The sequence below is a fragment of the Camarhynchus parvulus genome, chromosome 23, assembly GCF_901933205.1.
Source record: "Camarhynchus parvulus chromosome 23, STF_HiC, whole genome shotgun sequence".
NCBI classification, from domain to species: Eukaryota; Metazoa; Chordata; class Aves; order Passeriformes; family Thraupidae; genus Camarhynchus; species Camarhynchus parvulus.
In genome coordinates this window covers 840,199-848,502 of record NC_044593.1, presented here as the reverse complement: position 1 = coordinate 848,502, position 8,304 = coordinate 840,199, and positions in this window count along the sequence as shown.

Below are 8,304 nucleotides of genomic sequence, written 5' to 3'. Positions count from 1 at the left end.
TGAGGAGTTTTTAAGGAAACCCTCAAATTGCACAAAACACAAATTTAACACAAATGAAAAATGTGAGTTTGGGGTTCTTATTGAGGAGTTTTCAAGGAAACCCTCAAATTTAACACAAATTAAAAATGTGAGTTTGGGGTTTTTATTCAGGAGTTTTCAATGAAACCCTCCAATTGCACAAAACCCTCAAATTTAACACAAATTAAATATGTGAGTTTGGGGTTTTTATTCAGGAGTTTTCAATGAAACCCTCCAATTGCACAAAACATTCACATTTAACACAAATTAAAAACGTGTCTTTGGGGTCTTTATTGAGAAGTTTTCAAGGAAACCTTCAATTTTCACAAATTAAAATAGTTTGTTTGGGGTTTTTATTCAGGAGTTTTCAAGGAACCCCTCCAATGGCACAGAACACTCAAATTTAACACAAAAATGTGGTTTTATATCTATAGAAAGGCATTTTTGCACTGGCAACTTCTGCAGTGGGTCAGAGTGGGAGGGTGGGGATGTGGGTATTGGGGAAGCCAAGAGAAAATCCAGCCCCAGCTTTAGGATTTTACAAACAAACAATGGACTCGGGAGGTTCTCAAAAGAAAAGAATTAATTTTTTAATTATGGTGTTAATTGGCACGTTGCCTCACGGAAAAACAACAACAAAGAAATGAGCAGGGCACTCAGGGCAGTAGGAAAATCCAAATCCAGGTGTGCATTTGGAGCCCCCCTGTGGCACTGTCCCCATGGAAGGTGCTCAGAGCTTTTCCATCCTGTGCTCAGCATGGAAATTTGGGAATTTGTCCCTGATTTGTGTGTCCACGTTTCCCCCTTGGGCCCCCTTTTGGTTCACCACTTGGTCTTGGCTGCATCCTTCTTTTTTTCCTGTGGGGTTTACAAAGAATAAACATTTTCTTGCAGATCAAAAGAAATAATTTCAATTTAATTACGAAATAATTTAATTTTATTTTTTGCCTTTTTAACTGCCCTGATGTGGAAGCACAAAGGACAAGTTTGGTTTGTTATTCCAGGTAAGGTTTTGCTTTTGCAGCAGTGAAGCAAAGGAAGAGCAGCTGGATTTGGGTTCCTGTATCAAATGAGCAAATTCCCCTGTCTGGGGGCCCCAAAAACAGGGGAAACAGGTAAATTTAAATCCCTGAAATCTGTAAGTTTGGCCTTTGTCCTTTTTCAGACACACAGGAGGAGCAGCTTCTCCCTGGTGTCTGTTTCTGCCCAACTCTGTGTTGTAAAATATTTTATTTTTTTGGGAATCCTGCAGTTGGATTTGGGGTGAATGTCCTGGATTTTCCCTCTGTGGTTTTGGGCCTCAAGGTGAAATCCTTCAGGCACCAGGAAATTCCAACCTCCTCTGTGCCAGGATCCTGCTGGAGGCACTGCCAGGGCTTCCACGAGGAATTTTATTTAATTTTATTTTATTTTTATTTTGTTTTGTTTTGTTTAATTTTTAATCTTTATTATGTTTTTATTTATTTTAATTTACTTTAGCTTAATTAATTTAAATTTAATTTATTTTATTTTTTAAATTTAAATTTTATTTTATTTTTTATTTCACTTTTATTTTTATTTAATTTTTATTTTATTTTATTTTATTTATTTTATTTTGGTTTTTTAATTTTTAATCTTTATTATATTTTTATTTATTTTAATTTACTTTAGCTTAATTAATTTAAATTTAATTTATTTTATTTTTTAAATTTAAATTTTATTTTATTTTTTATTTCACTTTTATTTTTATTTAATTTTTATTTTATTTTATTTTATTTATTTTATTTTGTTTTTTAATTTTTAATCTTTATTATATTTTTATTTATTTTAATTTAGTTTAATTAATTTAAATTTAATTTATTTTATTTTTTAATTTTAAATTTTATTTTATTTTTTATTTCACTTTTATTTTTATTTAATTTTTATTTTATTTTATTTTATTTATTTTATTTTGGTTTTTTAATTTTTAATCTTTATTATATTTTTATTTATTTTAATTTAGTTTAATTAATTTAAATTTAATTTATTTTATTTTTTAATTTTAAATTTTATTTTATTTTTTATTTCACTTTTATTTTTATTTAATTTTTATTTTATTTTATTATTTAATACCATTTTTATTTAATTTTTATTTTATTTTATTTTATTATTTAATACCATTATTATTTATCATGATCATTATTTGACACGATAATGTCCTGCCACTCCCGTGCCCAGGAGCTGCTCCAAACATTTTATTTTGAGGACATTTATGTGCAACAGATGCGTTTTCTGCACTCCAAACCCCAAAATCCCATTCCAAGAGCACGATCTGGGTGTTTGGTAGGAAATCCAAGGAAATTCCTTCGTGTCCCGTCCCCAGCAGCCACGAGAGGGCCCAGGAGCCTCGGATGAGCCTGAGAACAAATCCTGAGCTTTCCCCAGCCTGGAAAAATCCCTTTTTTCCCCTAAATATGACATCTGAATGTGACCCCGTTATTTTTGGGTTCCTGGGGCTCTCAGCACCAGGCCCCCCTGATACTGGGGGTTTTATTTATTTTATTGTTTTTTTATTATTTTAATTATTTTTTGGATTCTCAGCACCAACCCACCTGAAATTGTTTTGTTTTGTTTTTAAATTATTTTAATTATTTTATTTTATTTATTTTTGGATTCTCAGCACCAGCTCCCCCCCCCACCCCGACATTGGGGATTTTTAATTATTTTCGGGTTCCTGGGGCTCTCAGCAAATCTCCATTGAAACACGAGGTTTGGGGATTTTTGTGGTTGGAACTATGAAGAGCACGAGTTCAAAAATGCACACAGCCAGCAGAGAAATGTGACTTTTGTTAATTGTTTTTTTTTTTTTTTTTTTTTTAATCCCTGGATCCGAGGGAGGAGCTGACTCTGGGGTTTGGAGATTTTCAGAGAAAAACTGGGATCTGCTCCCGTGGTGGAATCTGCTCCTGCGGGGACAGGGGGACACAGGGACAGAGGGACACAGGGACAGGGGGACACAGGACAGAGGGACACAGGACAGAGGGACACAGGAACAGAGGGACACAGGGACAGAGGGACACAGGACAGAGGGACACAGGGACAGGGGGACACAGGGACAGAGGGACACAGGACAGAGGGACACAGGGACAGGGGGACACAGGGACAGGGGGACACAGGACAGAGGGACACAGGACAGAGGGACACAGGACAGAGGGACAGGGGGACACAGGGACAGGGGGACACAGGACAGAGGGACACAGGACAGAGGGACACAGGGACAGGGGGACACAGGGACGGGGGGACACAGGACAGAGGGACACAGGGACACAGGGACACAGGGACAGAGGGACACAGGGACAGGGGGACACAGGACAGAGGGACACGGGACAGAGGGACACAGGGACACAGGGACAGGGGGACACAGGGACAGAGGGACAGGGGGACACAGGGACACAGGGACAGAGGGACACAGGGACAGAGGGACAGAGGGACACAGGGACAGAGGGACACAGGGACAGAGGGACACAGGACAGAGGGACAGAGGGACACAGGGACAGGGGGACACAGGGACAGGGGGACACAGGACAGGGGGACAGAGGGACACAGGACAGAGGGACACAGGACAGAGGGACACAGGGACAGAGGGACACAGGGACAGGGGGACACAGGACAGAGGGACACAGGGACAGAGGGACACAGGACACAGGGACACAGGACAGAGGGACACAGGACAGAGGGACACAGGGACAGAGGGACACAGGACAGGGGGACAGAGGGACACAGGGACAGGGGGACACAGGGACAGAGGGACACAGGGCTGGGCTCCTCAGCAGCTGCTGGGCAGGAGGGGTGCAGCTGGAAGGGGTAAAACCCCCAAAAATGCCCAGGTGGAAGGGTAAAAACCAAACACAAAAATCCCCGAGTGGCCCTGCCTGTCCCAGAGACCAGAACAGGCCAGAAAATTCTTTTTTTTTTTCATTTTTTCCCTGTTTTTTGCTCTCCCCACGTGCCCCGAGGGAGCGGGGGCAGCACCTGGGGCAGGGCCCACGTGCAGGGGAGGATTTTTATTAATTATTTTATTAATTGCGATGGAGCAGCTCCCGGGAACAAAGGCAGGTTGCCATGGCAGCAGTGGCAGTGGCACCCCCGGTGGGAGAGGCTCCCAACAATTCCCGTTCCCTTTGGAATAAAGGATGGAAAAACAGCCAGGGAGGGGGAATGGGACAGAGCTGGGGACCCTCACCCCAAATGTGTGCCTGGAGGGGACGGGGGGGATGCAGTGAGGCTAAACCGGGATTGGGATTGGGGATGGGATGGAGATTTGGATGGGATTTAGGATTGGGAATGGGATTTGAGGATGGGATTGGGATGGAAATGGGGATGGGATTGAGATTGGGATGGGGATGGGAATAGGGATGGGATATGGGATTTGGGATTGGGAATGGGATTGGAGATGGGAATAAGGATGGAGATGAGATGGGGATGGGATTGGGAATGGGGATTGGGATTTGGGGATGAGATTGGGATGGGATTTGGGATTGAGGATGGGATTGGAAATGGGGATGGGATTTGGGATCAAAATTGGGATTGGGATGGGATTGGGGATTTGGGATTGGGAATGGGATTTGGAATTGGGGATGGGAATGGGCTGGGACTGGGGATTGGAGATGGGGGTGGGATTTGGGAATAAGAATGGGAATGGAGATTAGGATGGGATTGGGAATGGGGATGGAGATGGGATTGGGAATGCAATTAGGGATGGGAATGGGATGGGATTTGGGGATGTTCCTTCCCCATCCAGGGCTGGCCATGCCCGGGGCAGCCTCTCTGTGCCCTGGGGATGCCAGCAGCACAGTTCAGCATCCAAGAGGGGCTCAGGAAGCTGCGTCAGAGGATTTGTCTGGAATAAATAAATTTATTTGTCTGGAATAAATTGTCCTGGCCAGGACAGGGAATGGGAGGGCAGGAAGGCTGGGAATTGGTAATGCTGCTTTAATGAATGCAAAAATGTAAATTATCAGAGAGCAGAGCAGAGCTGCAATAATGAATTCCTGGAGCTGAGTTCTCCCTGCCCCTTCCAGCCCCCTGTGCCAGGCAGGAGCTGACCTTGGAACCCTCTCATTTTAATGAATTTTGGGGCCCTGGGAATTGTGGGTTTGGGGATGTGGCCGTGCTGGTGAATCCAAAGGAAAAATCCCCAAGCCAAAAGGGAATTGTGGCACCCAAACCTGGAGAGGAGCAACTCCAACCAAATTCCTGATTGGTTTAAAACCTCCCCTGGGCTTCCAAGGGGAGCTGCAGCCCTCGGAGTGCTTGAAAAATGGGCACTTGAATGGAGTTAGTGATGGAAAAAAGCATTTTAATCAGGAAACTGAAGATGAAACGGAGCCTTGCTTCTGCTTCTGGGCCAAAGAGGGCAAGGTGGGAACTCTGGCACTGCCCAGCAGAAAAAAACCCACATTTTCCACCATGTTTCTGAGGGAATTTTTAACAATAATGAGGTGAGGTTTGGGTTTGATTTGGGGTTTTATTTTGCCTTTTTTTTTTTAACAAACAAAAAAAAAGAGCTACTTTTTCTTTGAGTTCAAAAAGGATTTTTGTGGGTTTTACCCATTCCAGCTGCACCCCTCCTGCCCAGCAGCTGCTGAGGAGCCCAGCCCTGTGTCCCCCTGTCCCTCTGTCCCTGTGTCCCCCTGTCCCTCTGTCCCTGTGTCCCTGTGTCCCTGTGTCCCAGCAGGAGCAGATTCCACCACGGGAGCAGATTCCAATTTTTCTATAAAAAGCTCCAAACCCCAGAGTCAGCTCCTCCCCCGGATCCAGGGATTAAAAAAAAAAACAAAACCAAAACCAAACCAATAAAAAAGTCACATTTCTCTGCTGGCTGTGTGCATTTTTGAACTCGTGCTCTTCATATTTCCAACCACAAAAATCCCCAAACCTCGTGTTTCAATGGAGATTTGTGAGCTGCAAACATCACTGGGGGCTGTGTGAAACTCCAGGGCTGCTGAGCGCAGGCTGGAGGCACATCCAGGGATGAAATGGGAGCTGGGCTCAGCGTGGCACCTTTGTTTCCTTTATTTCCTTTATTATTTCCCTTATTTCCTTTATTATTTCCTTGATTTTCTTTATTCTTTTCTTTATTTTCTGGTACCCGTGGCACTGCCCTGCTGCAGGGCAGGGATCCCAGCTGGGGCTGGGGACACTCACCTGTCACAGACACATCTTCTGAAAATTCCTTTCCTTAGGATTTTTCCTCCTGAGAAGCTGAGAGGCCTCAGGAACAAAATGCAAACAATGGTTATCTGCTGCTGTGGGATGCAACAGGGGGAGCTGTGATTGGTCTATGTGGTTGTTTCTAATTAATGGCCAATCACAGCCCAGCTGGCTCAGACTCTGGTCACTCACAAGATTTTATTCTCATTCTTTTCTATTCCTTTCAAGCCTTCTGACGAAATCCTTTCTTCTATTCTTTGGTAGAGTTTTAATATATAATTTTCTCTTAATATAATATATATCATAAAATAATACATCTTCCTTCTGAAACATGGAGTCAACATTCCCATCCCTCCCCTCCTCCTGGGACCCTGGAACACTCAGGGATGTCCCAGCCCACAAAACTCCCACAAATCCCAGGCTGGGCTAAGGAGATGATCAGGATTAACCAGGTTGCACTGAGATGTTGACAATTATTATTAGCTCCCAAATCTGCCCTGGCAGAGCAGCCCAGGCGCTGCCCATCTGCTGCCTTACAGCTGCTTTTGCTCCTGTCTGCGCCTCAAATTCCGTGTTCTGGCACAGCCTGGCTGCGAGTGACACCAGCAGCAGCGAATCTGCCCCTGGGGATGCAGGGCTGGGGGAAAGGGCTGGGAAAAGGGACAAAGAATCAGCTGGGAGGGAGGGAAATCCCATCACAGCTGCAGGAACACAGCAGGGCAGCCCTGCTGGGTGCCCCAGGGGTTTCTGGCTGGCATCGAGGGACGCTTGTGGCTCTCACAGGGGTCAGGGGAGCTCCCCTGGCACCCTGAAAAATCCCCTGTGCCCCAGCCTGGCAGGAGAACCCGCCCGGGGCTGCCCCAGCAGCACAGGATGGCACAGGAGGGATGGGGAACGTGGAGGGTGAAACCTTTTCCTAAGGAAATCCACAAAACCCAAGAGATGGGGCTGGCAGGGTCTGCCCAGGAAAACTCAGCTCTTTATTTTCATATTTAACATTTCCCTGCCTGCTGGTGCTCCCAGGCTCCTGGCCTGCCCCGGGGCTGCCCTGGCTGTGAGCACAGTGTGACAAGGGTGAAATAAATCAGGATTTGTGCCGAGTTGGACAGCCTGTGACAGGGGATGCCCTGAGCGCCCCAGCACGGGGGCTTCTCCCCCCGTTTTCCAGGATGCATTAAAAGTGGGGGTGCTCCAGTTATTTCCCCTCACAGCTGATATTTCACCCTGCTGTATTTTTATCTTTGCTGCGTTACATAACGAGATGTGCTGGTGTCAGTCTGGGAGCTCCAGCACTGTCAGTAAAACTAATCCAGTTTAACACAGGCCTGAATTCCTCGTGATAAAGAGCAGAATTAACCCAAATAAGTGAGTGAACTCCTGGTCCCTCTCTTCTGACCCTGGGAGAAGAAATTCCAGCCAGCACAGAACTGTTCCAGCCAGCTTTCCCTCTGAGCTGCATCCTTGGGCTGTGCCAGGGGAGATTGCAGCCTGTGCTGGGGCTGCCTGGAAGCTTTGGGAGGAGCTGCAGGAGGAACGAGCCTCCCTCAGGGCTGAGCTCCTGTTTCCCAAACTGTTCCCTTTTCCTTTGGGGTTTAACCTCCTCATTGTTATCCTTTAATTTCGGAAAGCCTGCGAGGGCTTTGCTCTCCGTTCAGAGCAGTTGGTGACACCTTGGTGACACCAGGGTGGCTGCTCAGACAGGACATCCCGATATCCCACCCCAGCCCGGGCCACCAAACCCCTCCCGGGGCAAACACAGCTTTTGTGGGGTCACCTGGGCATGGAGAGAGCAGAGAGGGCTCCTTGCCCTGAATTGGAGTGGGGAAGGGGGGGATCCCTGAGGAGCTGCGCCCCACAGGTGTGTGGAGGAGGGATTCGGGGCAGGATCCGTGGGGGGAAGCAACTCCTGATTTTGGGGGGCACCCACAGCCCCTGAATATGGCCGGGTCACGGTGGCCGTGCAATCGGACCCGAGGACCTCGAGGAGCTTTAGGGACCTTGCACAACTTTTGGGTCCCCACGGGACTTTAGGGACCCTGCACGGCTTTAGGGACCCCGTAAGGAGCTTTGGACCTTGCACAGCTTTAGTGTCCCTGCAGAGCTTTGGGAACTCTG